At 40.9% G+C, this 27,306-nt stretch overlaps 1 protein-coding gene across 1 annotated transcript in view; it reads right to left on the reverse strand.

Moving 5' to 3' along the window:
* Positions 1–27,306, reverse strand: part of CAMTA1 (calmodulin binding transcription activator 1) — a 938,867-nt gene that overhangs the window by 273,245 nt on the left and 638,316 nt on the right. The window lies entirely within an intron of this gene.

The raw sequence follows: 27,306 nt of genomic DNA on the forward strand, positions 1-27,306 counted from the left end.
GAGGGATCGGAGCAAATCCGGTTGTATCTTAAGGCTTGGCTGTAGACAATGGATCGTGTAATGTCTCCAGGGTGTCCAGGGTTGAAGCTGGAATAAACTTGAATAAACTGCTTCAATAAATTTTCTCTGAAAGGTCCAGACAGCATCACACAACATCTCAAACAGATGATTAAGAGAAATAGAAAGCCTACAAGAAAGGAAGAAGGGACTGATCAGCCAGGAAAGCTACCTCTTGAAAGCCAGAAGAATCCACTGTCTGGCATATTTGTATTTCAAATTTGTGCTGTGTTTCTGGGTGACACCCCAGACAGGATGGCAGTAGCACTAAGCCTCTTTAATGGCCCATTAAGGGAACTCATAGATACAATGAATCCAGTGAAAGAACCCAGGGGCTACACCTTATCAGTCACCTGGAAATGTAAGAATATGCACGGAGAATATGCGGGACTCGGAGGCTTTTCCATGCCATGTGTTGTAGGCTGTGTTTGGGACAAGCCACATCACAAAGGAACATAAAAAGCAGCTACACCATCCCCATATTGTCTTCATTCCTGCTTCTTACCTCTGGATCGACTCATCTGCAAATGAAGCTGTGAAAGAAAAGACTGAGACCCATCCAGATACTGGATGTACATACACCAGAGGGACTGTACAAACCTGCAAACTCCACAATTCTATTGAGAATCTGATATATATGGACTTGTGGTGGGGCATCTGCCCCACACTGGCCAGGATGGGGTTAAGAGGGCCCTTGGAGAAGCAGCCAATGGGCAGATGCTGTGGGATACCCAATCAGGGCCCGGGAGCCCAGTGTAAAAAGGAGTTGCCAAGCAGAACAAAGTCAGTCAATCTCAGGAGCTCAGAGAAGGAAGGCTGGCTAGCTAGCTAGCTACTCTGAAGGTGGAAGAGGGCAGCACCCAGGACAGAGCAGTGGCTGACTGCTGGAGTTCAGGAGAGCAGATGCCCTGATACAAGGCTGGAAGAGGTACTGGGGTGTGGGGAAGTGGCTCAGGGAAGTCTGTTGAGGAGTTGTGGGAGAGGTGGTGAAAGCTGCCCACACATAGGGTCCTTTGGGCTGGGATCTGGAGTAGTGGGTGGGCCTGGGTCCTCTCTGCCTCCCCCAGACTGCTGTTGGAGTGGTGGTAGACTGCAGTGGTCACTAATATAAGTGGTGGAACCGGGACTGCAGAATCCCTTGGAGGTGGGGGGGACATGTGGATTGTGGCTTGGCCAGAGGGTTGGGTCAGGAAGAGGATGTGGTGGGTCCTGATGGTGAGAAGGACTACCAGTGAACCCTCAGGAAGTGTGATGGAGCACACCTATGGGTGTCTGCCTGAGCTATTCCCCAGATCACCAGCAGGAGGCACCAGTCCAGCGGTGAGTGTTGCAAGTTTGTCACAGGACTTTAGTCATTTGTGTGTATCTGATTGCTTTGACCACTTAACATTTCTTTTCTCATTTGTTTCTCTCCTTTCATGATAAACTTTTTGTTTTAGTTACGAGAAGATTGGCTGGCAGCATGGTATTTTGGACAGGATCCAAACTTATATTAATCTGGCAATGTGGCTGACCCTTTGGAGTCAGGAGAACGTTTTGTTAAAGGGAATGTTTTAAGTAACTTAGTTCTTTACTGAACCTAGCTGCTGACTGGGAGCCAGAGACTGAAATGCATAAAGAGGGCTGTGTAATTTTTTAATTTTAGCTTCTTGATAATCAGTGTGGGAATCAGCAGCACTGCTCGTAACTGGGTGGGGAATCAAACTGTCTCCAGTTTGGGAGAATCTGCTGTCCTTTTTGCAGCCTGCCCTGATCTTGGCATTTTCAGGTGGGCTATCCTAGGCATGGATAGGTCAATTTGTTCATCCAGTTTGGTCTGCAACTCTTTGTTACAATTTTTTCCCCTTGCTTGGGATACAGATAGTTCTGCAACTTTGACTTAAAGCAATTCCAAGCCTCCTCCACATTCAGGTCCTTGAGTTCTTCAGGCCAGTCCACTTCCCTAACTAATTCCTTTTCCTATATGGTACATACTCCATGGTGGCTCTTTGCATAGGAATAGATTTCACCCAATGAGACAAAACAAGGAGACTGTAACTGACTCCTGGGATTTTGTGAGTCAAGGGATAAGTGAAAACAAGCAAATAACGAACCCTGCAGCTTGAGACTTTTGGGCCCATGGCCAGCTGGGAGCCAGTTGCTAAGACAGCAAAAGAGAGAACAGCACACGGCACTAGGATGGTGCCTCTGGTCAGGTCAAGCATTTTGGATCCATGAGATGACACTGTATTTTCTTTGCTCCCTTGAATGAATTTATTCTGAGTGACAGAAATGCTAATATCCAGAAGGCTGGCACAGGTCCATGTGGAATATGGGTGGTGTCGGTGGTCTGGGGTATATGGGAGGTCCAACAGAATGATCTAGTGGTCCCTTTTGGCTTTAAACTCCGATTCTATGGCCAATTTGGTTGGTTTGTTTTAACACCAAGTAGAAAAATCAGGTTTTCTGTATTACTGTAATTTCTTAAGAATAAATAAATAAAAACAATGATCTGTCACGAATTATATCCTGATGTTTTCACCATTTAAGTGTTTAGATCACAAGTCACATTTCCAAATCAATCCTGTTCTTTACTGGAAAGCTTTCCATGAAATATTCAGGCTCCCAGAGCACTTTCATTTATTCTGATGAGTTATTTGACAAGAACTCATTAAAATAAACTGGGGGTTGCTTTACTCCCTAAGGAGCTAGTTTAGTCCGACGGCTTTTACACAACTGCCTCTGGAAGAAACTGTAAGGGGAAGCTCATTTTAGAAGTGCAACTACTAGTATAATGAGCAACCCCCAAAATGCTAATACAGTCAGAACTTTCAGTCACACTCGAGCGTACCATGCCTCTCTGAGACCTTGACAGCTATGCGACGGGGTGCTGTACATCCCAGAATCAAACTGGAACACAACCAACCAAACCAAGCAACTTAAATCACGTGCCTAAGAAAAAGCCAGCAGGGAGCTTACAATGCAGCTGCAACAGACACAGCACTCCAAAGGAATAGCTGCTGTTTTTTCCTGAGCATAGTCTGTATAACAGACTTGACAATCCAAAACTTGGATGTTCATCAGCTGCTTTTTCTTCCAGGGTGTGTCTCTGAAGTGTTTGCTTTTCAACAATATGTAAAGCTTCAGCAGCTGGTCTGACAATGTATTTTGGAGAAAGTCCTACAAACACCTTTAGCCCATCACTACTGGTTTCATGATGTGTTACAGGTGTCTTGACACTCTGGATCTTGAAAGGTGTTGAGCATTCTCAACTCCCACTGAAGTCTGTACATTTAATCTCTCTCCTCCTATCTCTTTCCTTACTGTTAACTTCTCCAGTCTTTGAGTTCAATAAAGCAAAATTGGGACACAGTTTATGTTGCTCAATTTCCAAGTCAGCTGAGGGTTTTCCCAGTTCCCTTTACAACTCCAACTTTCCCACCTGTATCTGGCATTCTGCTAATCCCAAACCCTGGGAGCTTTACATTTGCTGATACAGATGATGGCATTTTGCTGCAAATTTGGACCGGCTGTTAGAGTCCTCCCTCAAATTTTCTTTGTAGTCCTCTTGCTGAATTTGCATTGCATATCTTTTACTGTCAAATTACACAGAAAATCTAATGTGAATTTGCAGCACACTTTCAGTGCTCAAATTTACTTTTTTTCTAAAATGTAAACAGAGGTAGAAAGTTCATATTCAGACCCATTTTAGGTTAATATAACCATGTAAACCTGTTAAAGCATGATACTCAAACTGTTACCAGCTGTTACTTTCCAGTAAAACCAACCAAAATCAGAGTTGCTGCACCATTTAATGTCATTGTATCATGTAGATTAGAATCAGTCTTATAATGGTATTTCTGGGGCTTTATAGTATCCTTTTGGATGAGTACATTAATTGTGTAACAGTCAATGAAGATATAGTATGTACCTTTTTTGAGTGGCCATATGTTCAAAAAGGTGTTAAACGTATCTCAAATTAATAAAATGCAAGTGGAAAACTGTAGCTTTAATGTAATAAATAATATATTGTAATTCTGAGCAACCTGGGAATTGTATTATGTTCATATCAGATTGCAATTACCTTATTCTCCAAACATGCATGCAATCACTGTTCTATTTTCACATAAGCCAATTTGCTTTATTGACTAAATCATGTCCCGTGGCCATTATACCAACCCTTATCCCAGCCCCCAACTTAAAACATTTCTGCCCACATCAATAATTCTGACAAGATTTTCAATCTTCTTTTAAGAAGAAAAGATTGCTGTTAAGAATTGTTTGGATATATAATCATGTTTTAATCAGATGAGCTATTTGTCCATGTCATCCTTAAGTAGTACATGGAGAATGGGCTTTCATATGGAATACAAAGCACGAGTTAGGCACAACAAGGGAAAGCACCAATTCCTTCAATGCATCAGAACAGAAAACGAAGAGAGAGAGGGAAGGAAATGGAAACAACTGAATGAGCAAGAGACATGAAGGGGAACAAGAAGGGTTTCTACAGGTATGTTACCAACAAGAGGAAGATTAGGGAAAGTGTGGGCCCCTTACAGAATGGGGGAGGCAACCTAGTGACAGAGGATGTGGAGAAAGCTGAGGTACTCAATGCCTTTTTTGCCTCTGTCTTCACAGACAAGGTCAGCTCCCAGACTGCTGCACTGGGCGGCCCAGAATGGGAAGGAGGTGAACATCCCACAGTGCTGAAGGAACAGGTCCAAGACTATTTAAAAAGAATGGACATACACAAGTCCATGGGGCCAGTTGCAATGCACCCGAGGGTGCTGAGGGAGTTGGCTGATGTGATTTCAGAGCCATTGGCTATTATCTTTGAAAGCTCGTGGCAATTGGGGGAGGTCCCTGGTGACTGGAAAAAAGCAGATATAGTGCCCATCTTCAAGAAAGGGAGGAAAGAGGATCCAGGGAACTACAGACCAGTCAGCCTCACCACAATCCCTGGAAAAATCATGGAGCAGGTCCTCAAGGAATCCATTTTGAGGCACTTGGAAGAGAGGAAGGTGATCAGGAACAGTCAACATGGATTCACCAAGGGAAAGTCATGCCTGACCAACCGGATTGCTTTCTACGAAGAGGTGACTGGATGTGGGGAAAGCGGTGGACGTGACATAGCTTGACTTTAGCAAAGCTTTTGATACGGTCTCTCACAGTATTCTTATCAGCAAGTTAAAGAAGTATGGGTTGGATGAATGGACTATAAAATGGATAGAGAGCTGGCTAGAGCATAGGGCTCAATGAGTAACTCCATGTCTAGCTGGCAGCCGGTCACAAGCAGAGTGCCCCAGGGATCAGTCCTGGGGCCGGTTTTGTTCAACATCTTCATCAGTGATCTGGAGGATGGGGTAGATTGCACCCTCAGCAAGTTTGCAGATGACCCTAAGCTAGGGGGAGTGGTAGATACCCTGGAAGTTAGGGATAGGATACAGAAGGACCTAAACAAACTGGAGGTTTGGACCAAAAGAAATCTGAGGTTCAACAAGGACAAATGCAGAGTCCTGCACTTTGGACGGAAGAATCCCATGCACAGCTACAAACTGGGAACTGACGAGCTAGGCAGCAGTTCTGCAGAAAAGGACCTGGGGGTAACGGTGGACAAGAAGCTGGATATGAGTCAGCCTTCTTGGCAACCAGGGCACACTGCTAATAGCATATTGGGTTGCATTAGTAGGAGCATTGCCAGCAGATCACGGGAAGTGATTATTCCCCTCTATTCGGCATTGGTGAGGCCACATTTGGAGAATTGTGTCCAGTTTTGAGCTCCCCACTACAAAAAGGATGTGGACAAGTTGGAGAGAGTCCAGCGGAGGGCAACACAAATGATTAGGGGGCTGGAGCACAAGACTTATGAGGAGAGGCTGGGGGAACTCGGCTTGTTTAGCCTGCAGAAGAGAAGAAGAAGGGGGGATTTGATAGCAGCCTTTAACTACCTGAAAGGGGGTTCCAGGGAGGATGGAGCTAGGCTGTTCTCGGTGGTGGTAGATGACAGACCAAGGAGCAATGGTCTCAAGTTGCAGTGGGGGAGGTCTAGGTTGGATATTAGGAAAAACATTTTCACAAGGAGGGTGGTGAAGCACTGGAATGGGTTACCTAGAGAGGTGGTGGAATCTCCATCTTTAGAGGTTTTTTAAGCTGAGGCTTGACAAAACCCTCGCTGGGATTATTTAGCTGAGGTTAATCCTGCTCTGAGCAGGGGGTTGGACTAGATGACCTCTTGAGGTCCCTTCCAACTCTGATTCTATGACTAAATAAATTAAGCTGTGTCAGAGTGAAGATGCTGATAAGCAATGGAAGGTCACATGCACTACTGAACAATAACATGCTCCTTTCTCACTGTGTTCAGTATAGTATCTAGGGATCTCATTCACCCCCAAGTTGCAAGGAAATGCAGACAGAATTGGCACCTGCCAAAGGCAGAATCCTGGCAGCTAGCTGTGTGGGTCGTTTTTTAAGACCAATGACCTTCTCTGCTTTTTCTGTGATGAAGCAACTTTCTGTAACTAATCAACTAATTCATTAAACTTCTGAGAGGTAGGTCAAAGCAACTTAGTCAATTAATCAAGTTGCTACAGTTCCACCTCAGTGTCTAGGTCTCAACAATAGAAGTTGACCTTTGACTGTATACCTATCCCCCTGATGCATTATTCGTAGCCACCTACAGAGGGGGAAGAACCAGCAATTAGATCTATGAATTCCAGTTGGTGGCAGTGTGAATTAAATGTGAAAAGCAGGAAAATTCCAGCTGCTACTTCTAGAGGAAGGCATTTGACACATTCTCCTGGATCTTTTTTACATGTGTCCCCAAGAAACTAGAGTCTAGCTCAGTGCCACTTAACTGCTCTTCGCATGTGGCAGGTCTATAGGTTTTCCAGTAGTTCATTGGTTACTTAATTTTAATTTATTTCTGTCAGGAGGATTTTTCCTCTAACCACTGAAGTGGGGAGGAGGAGCTTTCACTCTTGCATGTCAGAGTAATTTGCCATGTGACTTTCAATGAGCTCCACTAGTTTCTGCTAGGGTACCTGGCTAATGAAAATGGAGAATGTTTCTCTCATTGGAATGTCAGTGTGGCCCTTAAATCTCTCATAAAAACTTTTTTCTAAGAAACCATTCAAAGCAACAAGATAACATTGTCTGGCTTGTTGATTATACATTGTGCAGAATTTTATCAGGGTGAAATTCTCTTCTCCCCCCATGCAAAGGAACTACACAAGGCCTATGCCAGCTTTACCTGGGTACTAAGGGCTATAGAGCCCTTGTGCCAGTCCTCTGCACTGGGATGAATTTCACTTTTAGTGTATTAAATGATTGTGGAGAAAAGTCCCAACTTTCAGTTCACTTACATTTAACTAGCACAAGGAGCAAAAGCATATGGAGCTTAACTCTCTCTCTCTCTCTCTCTCTCTCTCTCTATTTGTTGGTGTTTTAGAAACCTTTCAAGACTGAATTCTGACACCACACACTTTCTTGTTTGGTGTGAAGCTTCCTCTGTCTTTGTATGAAGAGTGTGGGAGTACACACCCAAGCTAGGAGACTGCTAGGAGACAATTGCTGAGGATGCTCTGTGTGGTACCTAGAGCAGGATTCCTGAAATTACAAACTGTGGAACTGATTCACTACTGCATGATTCCTATTTTACACTAGTGTGACTTTAAACATGCCTAAACACACAGGGACTATCAAAATTACTCTGCAATCTCAAGAGGAAAGAAACAAGTCAGTCAAGGAACTGCAATGAATCAGATACCTTTCCTCCTTGCCCCTAACATTGTCTTTCTGAAATGAATGCATTTTCATGCTGCATATCCCATAATTAGAGGGAGCCCCCAATTTAATCTATGAAAGGATAATATTTAGGATGTAGTCTCATAGATGTACATCAACTCTGATGCTGCAGAAAAGGAATGAAAAGTGGAAGAGTCAAAGGTACATGTACAGATTTTTCCCTGAAATGTTTAAGACAGCACTAATCTGCTTTGACAGGTATGCAGGCTGGTTGTACCACATCAAGGTGCGGATTTCCATTCCTCATTACAGGGCGCTGGGGGACCTTGCCACTTTTAGCTGTAGGGCTCTTTAATAAAAGAACAGCACCTCATCATGATAAATTTATTAGGCAGGAATCCACTGTAGGGTGCAGGAAAAAAATCAGAAGAGTTATATCAAAGAGTGGGGTGGGAGAAACAGATTTTCAGTAGTAGGGGGAGTTTCTTTGGAAAATGGGAAAATGAGGAAGAGATTTTCTTTCTGTGTTTGAACTGCTTTAAAAAAAAGTCTCTCCTACTCCTAAAGGCTTAGAGTAAATTTGCAGTTTCCTTTTGAAAAGTGCTTGGTTTTGGGGCATTTACTGAATAAAACCATCCAAATTAAAATCTCATTTGTCACTGGATTGGAGAATTTATCTATCTGGGACTGAAGTGTTTAAATTCATTTTAAGTGATAAGATTAATCAACGAGAACATGTAGAAAAGTAAAGAAATGTGACCCATTGTACTTAGCCCTCCAGCTCATTCTGAAAGGCTCCTGGCTTCTTGTAGAGATGAGTCAGACCACCCAGGGAAATATTCATTTTAATGAAGACACACCTATGTTCAAAACACTAAGAGAAGAGAAATTTACTCCCATAACCTGTTATCCTAGTGCACCCCCATTTAACTCAACAGGTGCACCTGAGAAGAGAATTTGGCCCCCGGGCTTGTAAGTAGATGCCCTGACCCTCCCACTGCTCCTAAAGGGATCTGCCCATAGAACCTAAGTTATATGAATTCACATGGTGGTACTCTGACATCTCTATGGCCAACTAATTTAGGTTTTAATTAACCTGATTCTTCCTAATGTGTTCAGCATCAGGGTGGGAAAATACTGTTCAATCCTGAATTTTAAAATAAAATTAAGGAATGTGTGCGTGTTCAGTCATGATTGGCATGGAGCACTCAACTTCCCCTGAAGCCAGCCTTAGGACCTGACTCTGTATAACAGATTCTCTGTAACCTGAAGTTTTTAAATCATGATTTGAGGGCTTCAGTAACTCAGCCAGAGGTGCTGGGTCTAGTACAGGAATGGGTGGGTGAGGTTCTGGGGCCTGTGATGTGCAGGAGATCAGACTACATGATCACGATGGTTTCTTCGGGCCTCACAGTCTGAGTCTAAGCAACACAGAGAAGGTCTTGAGAAATGGCTGGGAGGCCTGAAATGAGACTTCCCTACTAGTTGTCCTTTGAACTATGACCATATGCTGCACTTTGATTTATGCCCGAAGTCTCAGATACACCAGATTCTGATGAGGAATGCAGTGATCAGGGAACATGTTCTCCCTGAAGTGGATCTTGTGCCCTAATTTACTGCTGTGCAAAGTAAGAGTAAAACACCCCCAAATCAGAACTTTTTTCTCACTCACATAAAAAACATCATGTTTTTACACTCAATTTGCACAGACATAAATGATGGCAGAAGAAAATCAGGTCTCAGGATCCTTCACTACTCCCATACCACCCTTGCTCACAGGAATCAAGCTGGTGGGGCAGGGACAGGGCTTTGTGTGGTGCACAGTCCCAGGCGCTCAGCACCCAGGGGTCCCAGCATTTTCAGTACAAGTCTGAGAATCCTATATGAACCCTTCTTCCTTTCGAGAAGAGTGGAACATGTCCTCTTCACAGCTGAGTAAATATTGGGGCTCTTGGTCCTGACACTGCCCCTTTAAGCTCGTTTTATCCTACAAACTTCTCCATAATCAACTAGCTAAACAATAGAATGATGATTTCCTAGGCAGCAGGAGATGCTAATTGTTTCAGCCCAGTCTCATTTTTCTTGCCTCATCTTTGAAAACAACCAGAGTTGACTGAACAACAAATCAACACAGAGTCCCAGAGTGAAACTGGCACCTAATGCCCTCCCTTAACCGTGCCCAATTCTGTCTTACTGACCAACTGAATAAACCTAAGCAAGTTATTCCATTTAGAAGAACTTAAATGTATAGGTTAATGACATTTAGAAAGTAAATTAAGGAAATGACTGAAGTAGAGAAGTAAGCAGGATACTGTAGTGAAATCACCCTGATAGTCCTCTTGGTACTAATATCCACGGAAGGGAACTAGAATGCTGCTACAAAACAAAGCTGAACGGTCCCGTCAGTAAGAGCAACTGCAGTATAGCAACACTGCACCCATTCTCTCTATACATGCCCACTAACCTCAGGGTTCTGTATTTCCACTGCAAGATTTGATGACATCCCAGACAACTGAAGCAGAACATTTCCCTGCTCTCTTTGCCCTATCCTATGTTGGATGTCACTTTCTCACTGTCAGTGGGAGAGCTTCACATTTCTCTGCTACTTTCTCTAGGCAGCCACACCAGACCAATGGGAAAAATGGAAATAAGATCACAGCTGACTGAACCCACTTTTCTGCTATATCTAAAAAGCAAAATGCATTTCAACCTACAGACAAATATCTATGGGAATAGTTCCAAGCTGATCTGTATAAAGTACAATCGACTGTGCTTTCTAGATAGTGCTGCCTGGACACAACAGGTTTAATAGGAAAAGGCAAAGCTACAGCAATTGGAAAGACAAAACCCATTCCCTAGTTATTCAATATTTTTCTTTGCCAGACAGTGAGTTGGAATGTGATCTATCACTTACATTTTGAGTCTGGTTTGTTCCCCTAGAGAGGGCCAAAAAAAAAAAAGGTTTCTGAAAAATGCTCTGGTGTTTTTATGGCTACTTGTTTGGGAAGATCTTAATGGTAATGTTATCTCAAACTGTGGCAACAAAACTTAATAGTATAGTATTCTCCAGTCTCAGGCTTTTTAAACCCATACCTCTATCTAGTGAGGTACTCATACAGCCCCATCATCATAGAATTCAAACACCCTCACTATCATCAATTAACAACAATTAATTAAAACATTATCTCCATTTTGAAGATGAGGAAAATGATGCACCCAGAGATTAAGTAATATGATCAAGGATACACAGGGAATTTGTTGCACATCTGAGAACTGCACCCCAATCTCCTGAGTCTCATCCAGTCCAGTGCCTTAACTCTAAGACCCTGTGGCAGATTTCAGTGTAGGATTCACAAAGAACCGTGTAAATTACCTGAAGATACTAAAGGATCCCCAGCGCTGTTTACATGATAGTGGTGTTCAGGGTATGCTGGTCATTGATACTACACAGTATGGTATATTTGTGGAGATAGCATGTGCATGTGTGCAATCTCTGGAGCACTCAGCCAAAATCAGAAATGCTTGCAGGAAAGACACGCTACTGTTCACTTACATTACATCCTTTTCATAATGTCATAAACACTAGTTTTCAAAATGGAAATTGTTATCTACTTCCAATAAACATGATTTCGCTGTGTGCATGGCAGATTTCCCCCGCAATATGCCATACAGCATCAAGATGTATTTTCTGAATTAAACTGAGACCTTGGAATACACCTCTCAGAGATGTAATAGCAAGGTAACCATTTGCCCTCAGGGAAAAGGGGACTAGCTAGTTAGGAAAAGTACATTTTCACATCTGTGATAGGTAAAGATTCAAGCCATCCGAAGGTATTTTCCCCACGTCTCTACCCACCTTTGAATTCTGAATGGTCTATTTATAATTCAGATCTATACATAAAGGATTGTTAATTAAGGTTATTAGCAGTAGGTGAAATCCACAGCTGAAAAACACATTTCTCATTCAGAAAAGAGAACACAAGACACAGCCTTTTTCTGAAAGATATTCTGAATAGCAAAATTCGCTAGAAAAAATAATCCAGAATCCCTGGGCTTTGAGTCAATATAAAGATGAAAGCTCAGATACAGTCAAATGCTATCAGTTATGCAGGATCTTTTTTAATAGCTGCCAGCGGATTGCCAGTAATTAATTACCTGTTGTGGTGTCTTTAGTCTTGTGCCTAGGCAAATAAAGTATAAAAAGAGTGTAAACCACAGGATAATTATGGGATGAAACTGGCATCAATCTTTCTGCACTGAACCTGGCACCCTTCAGCAGGAACAGCCTGTGTTGAGTCAGCTTCATTAGGTATTGTCTAGAGCCTGAACCCTCATTTGTTTGCATCAATAATACATTCAAAGGATTTATCTAACTTGCAAATGCGAATTCATTTATTGGTCCCATAAGCAAGAAAGAACGGTAACCAGATAAGTGTTTCATATTACAGGTTGGATAGTGAACTAGGGACTGTTTACTAAAATTTGAACAATTAAACTCCATCAGAAATGTGTACACTAGTATAATTTCTTTGCACATACCATGATCTCCATAAACTCAGATGTAAAGTTAATCCCCCATTGCAAAGGTGAAATTCCTTCTAAAAATAGAGTACAAATATGAGGACAGATTTATAGCTGTCAAATAACATTCAGATTGAGGTTAATATAAGAGTGAAATTCCCCTGACAAAGGGCCAACACAACAACTAGGTACCACTAAAATCTCACTTAAACCACTGATCCTTTTCAGAGGTAGACTTCACTCACAGACAATCTGTCCTGTCTCTCTTTTTACACTGAAGTATTCATTAAAGGTAAAATTCATGATCTGGCAAAATAATCAAAAACACCTCTGCACAGAAGAAAAGTCTGTATTATCCCAGGCTGGAGAGCTGAACTGATAATGCTCACAGTCTACATTTTTTTGGTAATCTGCATCCATCACACTATAAAGATTGCTGAATTTGACTTTTTTACAGAGATTACACAATATTAATTAATATTTCATAGACAGCTATATTGCTTCTCATATAAAGAGAGATTATGTTATGACCATGAAGTAGCACATGTTGTATCTCTATTGTGTATTCCTCTGCATTATTTCTGCTGCTCTACCAATCACTTCAAAGACTATTTAATTATGGCAGATTAGCTATGCTATTAATTTAGTTTGTTCTCAGGTAAAATTTTCAAATGTGCCTTAGTAACTTCCAAGCCTAAGTCCTATTGCTTTTCAGTGTGACTTAGACTTCTAAGTGTTTTTGGAAAATGGGGACTCTGTAGAAAAATAGTATATAGTCATGTGTTTAAAGACTGCATCATAATGCCTATGCACAGGAAGGCTTTTTTGCATTACTACTATTATTGTTTTAGGGTTATGGAATAACTTCCACATGAGGAGAGATTAAAAAGACTGGGACTGTTCATCTTAGAAAAGAGTCGACTAAGGGGGCATATGACAGAGATCTATAACATCACAAATGGTGTGGAGAATGTGAATAAGCTAGTGTGATTTATCCCTTCCCATAATACAAGAAACAGGGGTTCCCCAATAAAATGAACAGGAAGCAGGTTTTCAACAAACATAAGGTAGTACTTCTTCACACAACACACAGTCAACCTGAGGAAGTCATTGCCAAGGGATGTTGGGAAGGCCAAAAGTATAACTGGGGTAAAAAACTAATTAGATAAATTCAAGGAGGATTAGCTAGAAACTGGAACTAGATGACAGGGTATGGATCACTTATAGCTGCCCTATTCTATTCATTCCCACTGAAGCATCTGACTTTGGCCATTGTTGGAACATAAGAAAGGCATACTGGGTCAGACCAATGATCCATCTAGCTCAGTATCCTCTGACAGTGGGCAATGCCAGGTGCTTCAGAGGGAATGAACAGAACAGCTAATCTTCCCATCACCCATTCCCAACTTCTGGAAGACATTGGGCTAAGACCTTTGGTTTGACTCATTATGGCTATTCTTATGTTCTGATGCATGGACAACCTTAATTCTGGCATTTCTTAACTTTTGAGTGCTTAATCATTCAACCTTAATATTCTTTTCACCTAGTTTTTGGTTGTAATTTTCCAAGTAAGAAAATAAAATAAAAACTGAAAAAGCACAAATTCTATCACATGGAACCATTCTGATTACAGCTTGGGTCATCAGCAGGGTTCAGACCTTTAGATCCACAGCACAGACTTCTATCACTTGAGCTAATGGAAAAACTGGTAGAAGTGATAGGTGGTTATCCTGTATGCGTACCAACCATTAAAAGAAGATGAGATACACAGTTTGCCGGTGGGTTTCCTGGATATTTGCTGAAAGTAGAGGAAAGTAGAGACTCGAAACCTGAGGCTTAATTCCAGATTCGGGGAGGGGAGATGGTGTTACATGCAATAACACCTGCTGGAAATAGAAAGATGAGTTCAGGTGCACTGAACTAACTTGACTGTAGGAGATCTTGATATCTGTATTTTCTAAACATGAAGACTTTCAATAACAATAACAATCATCATATGATTGCTTCAGTAACAAATAAAAAATCTGACAGGATACTGTACAAATTCCTGCTGCAGAAAACACACTACACTTGTGTTCTGAGTGCACAGACTGATTTCTTTCATTTTTTAGAGCACTTCCCAGTTACCATTTCTCCATCCATTTTTCTTTCTTTTGTTTACTCACATCACATACAAAAGCAGAAGTGATTCCTCAATAAAGACAGGTTATGAAAAATGGTGTGTTGCACAAAAATAGAAAAAAAATCACATGTATTAATCCAATCAAAAACTAGACTTTAGAGGAGGGTGGTGTCATAGCTCTTAGTAATACAGACATTGGGACTTCTTGGGTATTGTCCTATTCATGGAAGTCAAGGAGAACTCCAAATTCTGTCTAACAGTTTTTTATTCTTCCTTTTTCCACTGGCGGATTCTTTCTATTTATCTTCTCCCTACCTTCCATTAATTTTTCACATATTCTTACCAGATGAGCTTATTTTTAGCCCTTTTTGGTAACTTTATTTGCCCTTTCACCCTGTTACCAAACTGAGACAGTTTAGGATCCCTTGAAATAGCCAACAGCATGTTAATATGCTCTCCTTCAAACTAGAGTCAATTTCTAGTCTGTTCACAGTAATCTCTAGTGAAGTTGATGGAGTTACTCTGGATTTACATCAATGTAACTGTTGGGAGCAGGGGTCTCTGGGAATGGAGGCCTCCATTTCAGATAAGCATCCAAAAACCCAATTATTTGAGGTTTTGAATTAGAAATTCACCAAAAAGCCCAAAAAGCCTTGAGTAGATGGAGGCCTGGTGCTCCCAGACTGCTGGCTTGCCTGAAGAATTAGTTATATTTTCATACATGGTCTATGAACAGTTGCTTCTATTAAAACAAGGCTGGATTATCTCAGAGGCATGGGAAGAATCCAGCTGCTGCAGCATTGCAACTCAGAGGTTATTCTGATTTTTATACTGAGCAGAAGATTAGCAAAAAAGAGTCCCAAATAAACCCTTCAATCCTTGTTGTATTTGTGAATTGCTGTGAAATCCCAGTGAGAACATCTCAAGATGAGAACTAGAAGATGCAACATGGACGTAGTGAAGGAGTACACATATATTGAAACTCCTGGGTAGAGTCAGGAATGTATGATGTCAGGCGCATGATGATATTCTAAATCAGAATCATAGGGTATGAAGGCATGGTTAATCTATGTATTATACCAGTGCTACTTCTGTACATTAACTGGAAGTTATGTACAGTATTTATTGATAGTTTCAACATTTCAGTCCATGATGGGTAAACAACTCCTACCAGGGGACAGAACAGAGATTTTGAACGTATAAGGTTTTACTGCACTGTATACTGCGGGGGAATACACCTCTCCTTTGAGTCTTCAGTTTGGTTAGGCCAGGGATCCCTTCCTGCCCTGGTCTTCTTCCATGTCACAGTAGTCTGGCCCCTTGCTTAGAAATGCACCCCTCTGTTAAAATAGTCTCTAACCACCCTTTTAACCATGTGCTTCAGCCACGATAGATCTGGGTTCCAGCCTCTCCTCCGGCACAATAGGCTTCTGTGTAGAGTCAGTCAAAGCTGATGGCTCTATGAAAGCTTTACAGACATCCAGGCCCCATTACACCAAATGGATGCCCTACTTCACAAAGGAGGTTACAATACAAAGTTGAGTCCTTGATACAAAATGGGGTTTACAAAACAACAGGCAATTCACTGACACAGGCATATCCCCAATCTGTCATGTCTGTCCACAAGATCTTCCAGCAGGCTGGACAAGCTATCTATGCATCATCTCACAAGTGAACAAGATCTCTGGGACAGCATGGATAAAGTGCTAGGAATACATACCACTCCTGGTCTCTGACACGCTCTGGAATAGCATAGATTTGGTCCATTTTAGCTTATCTTTTGATATGCAAACTGAATCCTGTTGTATACTTATATATATTGTTATGGGCACTGATAACAGTAGTTATTCTGTTTTGAAAGCACAATTAAAGAACATAGATGTCTCAGTTATAAATAATCATTAAAAGTAATCATAGATTAAATAAATTAACATAATACATTTAGTATTAACTAACATATAATACAAGGAAAATCAACATGGTACCATGGTCAGTAAATTCGGTGGTACTGCTGTTTGAGTACCAGGTCTCAGTATGCTTAAGGAAAAGAAGCTAAACAGCAACATATTGATGATTATTTTCACTATGTTTTGTGCTAATAGGCTTTATCCATGACAAGAATATCCCAAGCTCTGCAAAAGCCAGTTGTCCAATGTGGGACTTGGGGTGTGGAGTGTGCGCCAACGGGCTGTTATTGTGAGATGTGTGATCACAGTTAATAAAGAGGGTCATCTTTTCTTGGATGTATACAGAGGGCCCCAAATCCCACTAATTTCTCTCATTAATTGTTCCCTCAAAATCTGTATCACCTGTGATTCAATTACCAAATGCTAAATTATATCATCTGCGTAAAGACTTCCTTTTCAATATAAGCTTTGAGGTGTTAAAAAACCTCTTAGTATATAGAATAGGCATTGTAGAGCCGTGCCTCTATACTCCTTGGGTAGCTCTCTCTAGTTCTGAAATCAGTCTCTCCACTGTCAGTATATCTTATTTGAAGGTCTTATTCATAATTAATGAATATAGTATACAATTTGGATAATCTGCCCTTGCTTTGATCAATATTTTGTATCACAAATTTAAATTTGTTAACTACCTCAGTACCAAGATTTTCCTAACCAAGTTATACATTTGAAAGTACAGTGATAATGTTATATCAGTTTAACAACACAATCTTCTAAATAAGTCTTGGTCAAGTAATTTTCCCTATTACCCAGAATTAGTATAAATCTTGTTTAATCCTGAGTGATCCAATTGGGATATTGGGGGACATGCTCATCCAGAGAACACCATGAATTCTTTACAAAGGGAGAAAGTGGAGAAGGTGCAGAAGATCATGATGGGGTGTTTTTTACATAGATTGGTAACTTTTATCTCTAATAAAACATAGTGAGATGAAGGCTAAGAGACAAACTAATCAAGTGGTGTCTCTGCAATGTGAGCCTGCTCCATAGTAATCTGTTGCTACTTCGGATCACTGTGGTATCAGTCTAGTATAGGTCACAGTTGCACAGCAAGATAAAAGGAAATCTTCACTCTCCTAATATCAAAAGAGCAAAATACCACCAGGAGTTTTCTTTATTTCTCCAATAGTAGATTTGGGGATTCTCTCTGCCTGATAAATGGTGCCAATGAAAACGTACATGTAGTGCATACTGGGCACTGGCTTTCCCTTTAGCCTGTCCTCAGCAAGCAAATTGCACATGTGATACCCTATCGGTCTCACATGAATCTCAAATTGTGCCCAGGAGGTTTCTTAGCCATACATCACATGGCTAATTATTTCTTAGTTTCCGGGTGACCCGCACAGTTTGACTCTAGTTTAATCAGTCTAGAACTTCACAAAATTTAATCTAGCATCACAAAAGGAAGATTTTAGTGGACACAGTCTCTCAAAAAAAATGTGGTATTCATCTTCAGAAGAAAAATTAGTTGCCAACTATCATATCTAAAATTCATGATTCCCCCTAAATTTCTGACTAATCAGGGATATCATAAGTCTAATCACTTAAGGTAATCAGCTAAAAATGTAATTTGTCCTATATTTCAAAACATGAGCTTCTAGCCTCATTCTGACCAGAGTGATGGTTACAACTGCAGATGCTTGTTAAAAAGGGAGTATCTGTATTTCATGGATCAAAGTCACATGAGAATATTCTTTTTTGTTTTTCCTTTATTAAATACAATAATAGTGACAAAATAACTCAATTTTTCCTGGGCTTTAAGATCTTTTTAAAATAGCTTTGGACCATCAAGACCTAATCTCCTTGTTTTTAAACTAAGGGACATTTGCAAATGCATCATCTATGCTAGTAGCACAGAAAGAGGATTTGTATCTTAGTGACAGATCTGCTGGAGCAGGGTTCTGTTTTAATGACACTTTAGATGCAGTAGGGATAGCAAGTTTAACAACACAAAGTTCAGGGATTTATACTTTGCCATAAACTGGATTCTTCCAATATGAGATACCGGAAGAATCTCCAAATCTGTCTGAACTATCCATCAGATCCAGCCAAGGCAGTCAGTGAAACTACAGCTGCTGACAGCTCAGTGGAGACCTTTTGAACATTTTTTCATAGCAATAAGTTTAAATGAAGATGGACGACAATAATTTCACATGAAGAAATGCTCTGAGGTTTTCTGCGTGGGAAGCCGTGATATGCAAGAAAGCTGGTCGGTGTTGTGCCCAGAAGGGTCCAAACCTACTTGCTTCTTTTCTGCTATGCTGCTGAGCAGGTTGATGACTGGAACTTGTTTAAGAGGAGATGGATTTTGCATGAAACGTGACAAATTCATTTAGAGAATTAATGCACCATTTAAATGCTCTTCCCTGTTTCTATAGTGCTTGCTCCCCTTCTGATTCATGCATGCAAACCACTTTGAGGTGTCAGACAGTTCAAGTTTGTCATACTGAAATTTAATACTCTGAGCCGGACATTGATACAAACTGAAAACAGCAGCAGAGCCCACAGATTCGTACTTCATCCAGCTCATGCTTCGCAGAATATTATTATTCTTCTCACGTAAAGGGAAGACTAATGGATTTCTTCCTTCAAGCAATTAAAAAGTGATTTGTCACACACCAAGATGCATGGCTTTGTATCAGCAGATATTACTCTGCTGTACCACTGACAGAGAGAGAAGGGACGTCAAGAACTGACAGCAAAGTTCAGCTTGTTCTCAAGAATCAGGAGCAGGCCTATAGAAGTCAGCACCTCTGCATCCCAACATGCGCAAAATACAAAGCAGCTCTCAGGGGAGAACCTTATGGAAAAGAGGTGCAGAGATCTCAAAACAGAGGAAAGCCATCAGCACTGGTAAAATCCACCCAATGTGTTTTTCTATTGAGTGACCATTGAGTGACTATTGAGTGGGGCTGGGGAACTCAAACTACTCTCTGAATCTAGTATTCAGAAAATATCCAATGGGTCCTTGTTACCTGGAAGGTGACTGGGGGAGTCTTGTTTAATGACAAGAGGACAGGGTACAAGGTGAACGAACAAATGTATCAAATATCAAGACAAACACTGGTTACAAATTCTCTGATATCAAAGACTGAACGGTGGAGCTACACAGAATTAATTACATGTGAAATCAGCTTTGTACAAGAATGACTAGGAAATAAAAAATGAGACAAAATACTGTGTCCTGAAGCTTTAAGATGCATATTCCTCTGCCCTGAACATTGCGCCATCCTGGCCTTACACATGGGAAGTCAGGCCTGCACCTTTCTCCAGCCTGGTCAAAAAAAGACCAATCAGCAAAGGATGGCCTGCTTTAATTAGGATAAAAACAAACAGTCCCTAATTTACAAAGTCTGTTTTAAACAAGCTGGTCTGTTTCCTAGTCCTCCCTCCTTCAGCTTCCTGACCTTGTTTCACACATGTGCTGAGTTAGATAGAAAGAGAAAGCTCTTCCTCCTCTTTATTTCCCTGCATCGTGGAGCCCCCTTCTCTGCCTGGGGCATACACACACCCTATTGAAGGTTCCTGACATAATTTTGTAGTTCCCCCACTAGCCCTCCCAAACACACTAACAGGTCCCTCTCTACAACTAGGACAACAAAACAAAGTAACATGGAGGTTTGTAGGCAAAGCCATTTTGGAGATAAGATGAGCAAAAAAGAGCCCCGGGAATTTCACTCACTGACCAGGACATTTTTAAATCACCAAAACTTTAAAGATCCATTTCTGATTTTTGTTTTTTTTAAAAGCTTCCCAGAAAATGTTTTCCCTGGGATAAAATATAGCATTGGGAAATTCACAGAGATCAGTTTCTTTTTTGGGAAAGTTAGGAAGAGGGTTGGAAATTGGGTTTATGCTGATAAGGCATGGCTTCTGCCACGCCATGTTAAAGTGAAGTTAACGAGTAGCTAGGAAGTGGTACATGGACCAGAAATGTAACAGGTACCAGCACTAGTCAGGAGGAGATTGGGATATCACTCTGAAGTTGGCTGTGATTCTGGCTTGGAACACCCAATCCATACTTTTCAGGTGCAAAGCAGATTGCATTACCCCAAGGCTGTTTAGGTGGCTCAGGTATTGTTGATATTTGAGCTATGTATAACAGCTCCCAACTTTTGTTCAGGATATGACACTGCCCTAATGATTTTTAAGTTTACACTAATATTTCTGCTTGGTAGTGAGCAGGTGTTCCCCTTTCATGGATCAAAAGGATCCTTGTTAATGCCCACAGTAACCCTCCCCTTCTCCTGCCATTTCAAACTCCTTTGATCCCTTGCAGGCACCCAATGCATCAAACATTAAAAGACTGCCATTATTTTGAGCACACAACAATACTGAAGTTCAAGGCATTTTGTAGATGGATTTAAAAAAAAAAAACTTTAATCCATTCTGAAGTCAAAATCCACTCATAAACATTCTGCGCATTGCTCCAGTTAACTGTTCATGCAGATATAAAAAACGCCTTTTTAAGCTACCTCTCATCAGATGACCTTGCAGTCCCCCTATCCTATGTCTCAGGAACCTCAGGGGGACTGGCTAGGAACCAGATAAAAGGATTTCATTTATTCTTTGGCATTGTTTTATGAAGCTTTCTTTTTATTGACATCTCAACTTCAGAACATTTTCAGATACAAAGTGAAGCAACAGAGATCACTAGATATTCATAGGGACTTGCTGAAACTATCTTTCCTTTATTCTAAGCAAATATTCCCATGAAGGAAATTCCTTTGTACTGTGCATATGGTACGCTTTAGCCTAAATACCTTAGCTGATATTTGTCAAATGCAGCCCTCTGGCCTCCTTGTTCTTTATTTAAACTTCTTTAAATGATGCAGTTTGCAGCAGACATCTGGGGCAGGGCAGAAAAAGCAAAGAGCCTGCAAGGGACACTTGAAACTCCATCACATAATGGGTTTGCTGGGGGTGGGGGTGAATTTGGAACAGCAGAAAGCAGGCCAGTGTAGGTTCACTGGGCTTCCATAAAACTTTGGGAAGGGATGGGTGACATATGGCATTTTTTCTGGTTAGGCTTGGGAAGCCATAAACCCTGCATTCTGTCTGCAAAGCCACTTTCCCATGTCTTCTGGTATAGAAAAAGCACTAACATTGGTATGCACAAACCCAGGACACATATCCACTCTACCTTTCAAAGAGCACTGCAAAAGGCAATGCTGGATTCTTCTCTGCTTTTCTGTCTAGCAATATGAGCTTCAATCTAATAGGAAAGAAACTGAGGCCAACCTCACACACACACCTGTCGAAAATGTCCCTTGGTGCAAGGATCACACACAGAAAGGTGAAGCAAGTTTTGCAGATTTTACTGCTTGTTCTCTTTTCCCCCCTCTAATTAACTGTGTCTCTGAGTAGAACTACACACAAAGAAGGAGCAGAAGGTAGCCCCAGGACAAAGGATCTGGGAAAAAAATACACATTTCAAAAAGCTCTGCTCAGAGCAACTCATTGTGCTTCCAGGGCACCAACTCTTAACAGAGAAGAGCATAAATCATTTATAATGTTAATTTAAAAATAAACACGTGTATATTTATAAATAAATCCTCCCTGTCAGCAGCACTGGTAGTTTCCTATGATTGTTAACGCCAATTAAATAGCTCAGGTCTAACCTTAAGCTGTCCGGAAAGCAATTTCAACACAGACCAGAAATCCTCAAGTTATTATCATACATTAACAGAAGTCGTGGAAAACTATGTGGCTCCTTAGTTTAAGTCAAAGAGGATTCCATCACATCCCCAAGAAACCAAGAGGATGCTAAACTCCTTTTGGTTAGGTGGATATTCCTGTGCATCACATATCTCCTTTCCTTCTGCAAAAAACGTGGCACTTGAAGTTGTAATGTTTGTATTACTGGCAACTAAAGGCAGCTGTTTTCCTGGACTGAAGTTCCCCAAGTTTCTGCTAAACTCTCTTTGATCTCTGCTGTCAGAAAACTGCTTTTCAGACAATCTCTCCCTCTTGAAACTAGAAAGGGAGCAAATTTCTGACCTTCGTGGCTCCAGAAAGGGAAGCAATTTCAGGTTCTGGTGAATGTTTCATTTTCTGTGGTCCCTTCCCTCTAAACACATCCGCTTCGCTGCTAGGGAGAGGGTGATTGCTTTGTGCCTAAAGCAGCTGATTTCATATTTAATAATTCACTGACAGTCACTTTGATCAGTTCAACACATCAGTGAAACACAAATAAAAGACAACTTTAAAAACATTAGGCAGGAGGCTTTTAACACACTGCAGTTAATTTAATTCAAACTGTTAGTGCCTTTCAATTTCACAAAAGCAGTCAAAAACATTTTCCAACCAACGTGTGCGTGTGCGCACGCATGTGTGTATGTATGCATATGTCCTCTAACCAATCTCCAAATCCCTGCTGTACAGTAGTGAATAGGGAGCCATCCCACACAGCTGTGTTTCTTGGTACACAGGGATTGTGCATCCTCTCCATGAGCTTTCCAAATCCTACTTTGCCCCTTGTGTAACAGAACCACCCTTTGTGCAATAAGAAGAGGTCCCTCCAAAGCTGAGAAGGATTCACCCCTAAAAGAATGAGAGCTGTCTCCATTCACTTCATTTCTAGTGAGGGGTACCCCTCCAACTGCTGCATGTCAGTGTTCTCTTCCTGCTCATCAGTCCATAGCTGCATGCACTTTGAGCACTGGCAGTTAGTAGGATAAATCTCATGATTACTGACTGGCCGTGGGACTTGCCAAGGGTTTGTTTTGTGTGTATAGATAAATGGATGTTTTTACGTTTATGGTGCAATAATTCTTTTGCTGTCCTAATATGGATTTTTCCCTTTATATTAAAATTAGTTGTATTCCTTAAATATACCAATATAAAATGCTGTACAATACTGTAAAGAAATAAAAGATTTTTAAGTTGACACTGTTAAAAAGAATGTGCCCTCTACCTTACTAAAATATATTAATGTACAGAAAGCTCACTAACTAACTAAAACTGATATATCGTGAAATAGGTTGATTTTATATTTGTTCATACCTAATTTGTATTTTCCCCATTTATTAACTATAATTACAGCAAACACAAATTATTCAAGTCTGAGGCATACGGGAGTACTTCACCCAGCTTTCCTGACCATGTGGTGGGGACAGTTCACCAGGTATGGTTCACACTAGGTCATATATATTGTATAGCAGCTAACTAGGTACCAGAAAGGATTCTCCTTACATTACACATGACTCTCTTAGCCTCACTGTCACTGAGTGTCAAACATCACTGCAGAATCACCATCAGGAGAGCATTCAGATGATAGTTCATTTACAATTCTAATTGTTCATATCCAGGAGTAATCCAGTTTAAGTCCTTTACAATCTCAAATATTTAGAGAAGTCCTGCTAGTTGGCTAGAGGGGGAAGCTAGGAGTCCTGGGAGAGCGCAACATATTTTAATCTTTTCTAGTCCTGATAGTCTAGTCTTTCCGTTTTAAAATATCTCCCAGTCTCCATAGTCCCACCCCACCCCTCACCCCCTTTCACTCTCTCTCTCACACACACACACTCTCACAGTGCAGCTGCCAGAAAACTCAGCACACACATATAGGCAGGTCCTCTGCATACAGCCTGGCTGTTGGGGATTCATTTAGCATACACACTAGAGACTGTACATCTAACATCTCTGACCCAGATTCTAAAGTTATCAACATAAACTTCTGTTTTGGCAGGATTACTTCAAATGAGTGGCTCACTTTTTGCTGGGATATTTTCTTTTTAAGCAGGCAGTTTGTCAAGAGTGAACGATACTGAAATTTCCTGGATGCTTTCCTGAGTGAGGTGAAATGTGCAGCTTTCTGCGGCTGACAGACTCCCTAGTATCAATGCCCCAGAAATCCCCAAACACACATTCTTTATGTGCAATTTGAATATCATATGCATACCAATTATCTCTTTTACTATTCCATGAACTCTAAGAACTTTCAACTCCCATTGTCTTTAGGTGGCACATGGCATCTTGCAGGATCCTCTTTTATCTTTGTATTTTTCACAGATTTATGAATTTAAAGGCCAGAAGGGACCATTACGCTCATCTAGTCTGACCTCCTGCATAATACAGGTCATATAATCTCAACCAAGGATTCCTACCAATAAACTGTGGTTGAAGTAGAGCTTGTCTTTTAGAAATAAATCCAGTCTGGATTCAAGGGCTCCAAATAATCGAGAATCCATCACTTCTCTTGGTAATTTGCTCCCATGGTTAATTACCCTTACTATTAAAAATGTGTATCTTATTTCTAGTTGAACTTTGTTGACTTCAACTTCCAGCTAGTGGATCTTGTTCCGCCTCTGTCTGCTAGTTTAAACAGCCTTTTGTATCAGATATCTTTTCACCTGGAAGGTACTTATAGACCATGGTCGAGTCCTCTTAACCTTCTTTTTAAACTAAATAGAGTAAGCTGCTCTAGGCTTACTGAGGCATTTTTTCCTGACCTCTAATAATTCTTGTAGCATTTCTCTGAACCCTGTCCAGTTTTTCAAAGTCCTTTTTAAAGTGAGGAAACTAGACCTGAACACATGATCTTGTTAGCACTTTTGCCACAGCATCAAAATGGGAGTTTGTATTCAGTTGATTATCTATGATGATCCCTAAGACATTTTCAGTCACTGGTAGCCATGACGCTGTAAGTGAATGTAAGCATGGCCATAGTAGGTCAGACCAATGGTCCATCTAGCCCACAGCTGGTAATCATCAAGTTATCCATTCCCAGCTTCTGGCAAACAGATGCTAGGGACACTTCAGAGCATGGTTTTGCATCCTGCCCATCCTGGCTAATAGCCGTTGATGGTCCTATCCTCCATGAACTTATCTAGAAAGAGTTCCACAGATTGACTGTGCATTGTGGGAAGAAATACTTTCTTTTGTTCATTTTAAACCTGCTGCCCACTAATTTCATTTGGGGACCCCTAGTTCTTGTGTTATGAGAAGGAGCAAATAACACCTCCTTATTTACTTTCTCCATACCAGTCATGATTTTATAGACCTCTATCATATCTCCCCTTGTCATCTCTTTTTCAATCTGAAAAGTCTGTCTTATTAATTGTGTACCCTAAGTGTATCCTAAAATTGTGTACCCTACATTCTTTGCTCCTGGAAGTACACGCTTGAATTTGGCTCTGCTACAGCACGTGTTGTTTGATTGCACCCAGCTGAATCAAAAGTATCAGTTATTTGCCTCCTCATTATTTATAACCCTGCAAACCAGTCCCTGTGGGACCGCACTAGATACGGGACCACCACTAGCTAATAATTCCCCATCAACAACTACGTTTTGAGATCTATCAGTTACCCAGCTCTTAATCCAGTTTTTTAATCAGAATTGTATGCGTAAACAAAGCCAAACTCTTTACATTCTTCTCACTCTGAAATGAAGCATCTCAGCAGTACACTGATTGTGTACTGATTGTGGTGGAATGTGGTAGAGAGGGAAGAAGGAATGAGGACAGGAGCCATCACAAATGAAGTTGGATTCATCGCTTCCAATTGTGCATACACAGTAGCCTTTAGCTAACTCAGACTTACACAGAAAATAAGACAAGTTCTTCTTGGTCCTGGCCTCATTCCAAAGATGACACTCACACACAGAGAGTCTGTTTCTGAGCAATATGTCTAATTTACAGACTAACTTTCCAACTACTGTTTTCCTGAACAAAGAAGTTTGTTAAGATTAATGCTGGGAAAATTAGACTCAATTTCTCTGATTTCCCTCAGGCCTTACCAGTGTACTGATGGAATGCAGGGCCTGCTGGAACTATCTTTTTCATAAAGCCCCCTTCTTGGACAGCAGCCTTCTTCTGCTACTAGTTAACGCAGTTACTACTGTAATCCAAGTGGTTGGAGTCTGTGCTGCATTGCTGAATGTTCTGGATTCAAAACCTACTGGTGATGCATAATTTGGGCGGCGGCGATTGAAAGTTATGCATATCAGAATTCATTTTTGTTTTTTTCAGAATTTATGGACAGCCATAAATCGGTCACTCCCTAATATGTGTGTGTACACACCCACAAATTATATTAAAAGAAAAATTTTAAATTGAAAACTCAAGCTCTTGGAAGTTAGGAAATGCCAGATTTCTGGGTGCCCATGCAACCTTAATTCTCAAAGGTTAAACAAGTCTGATATGTATAACTTCCCTTTTCCCCATCCCTTCCACCAAAAAATCATGCGTCATCATCAGGATTTGAACCCTGAACCTTTTAGCAGTGCAGCACAGACGCCTACCATTTTGACTACAGGACTAATTGTGTTAGCCGGCACCAGGAGAAGGTTGCTATTCTAGAGGGGTGAAGGGGCCAGGGGATGACCAGGGAAACCCAGCTCCTAAGAAAATATAAAAATAAGACAGACAGCAGAGATGTTTTTCATTTTGTGGAGGGAAGAACATGAGATGAGCCTTAGGTGTCATTTGTTGAATGTACTAGTGTTTGGACAATACTTTCAACATGCGGCAAAAAAGCAGCTGCTCAGACTTAGCACTTCTCCAGCAATGTATGAACACCACATGAGACTATTTCCTTTCTGGCCACAAAGGAATTGTTTTCATTTTTACTCCCGTCGCAGTTCCGTACAAAGTGCCTTTTTTAAGACAAACAAAGCCCCACTGCTAAGCACTGGCACATTTCTGTCATTTGTCTCTTTTATATGTTGGGTAAACGGTTCAGTCTGAACCCAGCTTCCATAGTATCAATGAAATCCTGCTTTATTATTTTGTTTATGATTAAGCTCTTGAATGTGATGTTCCATGGCATGCCCAGGGCCACTTTTTTTTTTTTAGATGAAGACATTAAAATGAGTAGTACGGTATAATGCACAGCATATGTCACAAGGCCCTGGGACTGCTACTTTGTTAGACATATGCTGAACACCCCATAGCACTGATGAGAATTAGTATAGTTTAATGG

This window comes from Emydura macquarii, unplaced genomic scaffold (genome assembly GCF_026122565.2).
Source record: "Emydura macquarii macquarii isolate MOO-44397 ecotype Brisbane River unplaced genomic scaffold, CSIRO-AGI_Emac_v2 contig_2768, whole genome shotgun sequence".
In the NCBI taxonomy this organism is placed as follows: Eukaryota; Metazoa; Chordata; order Testudines; family Chelidae; genus Emydura; species Emydura macquarii.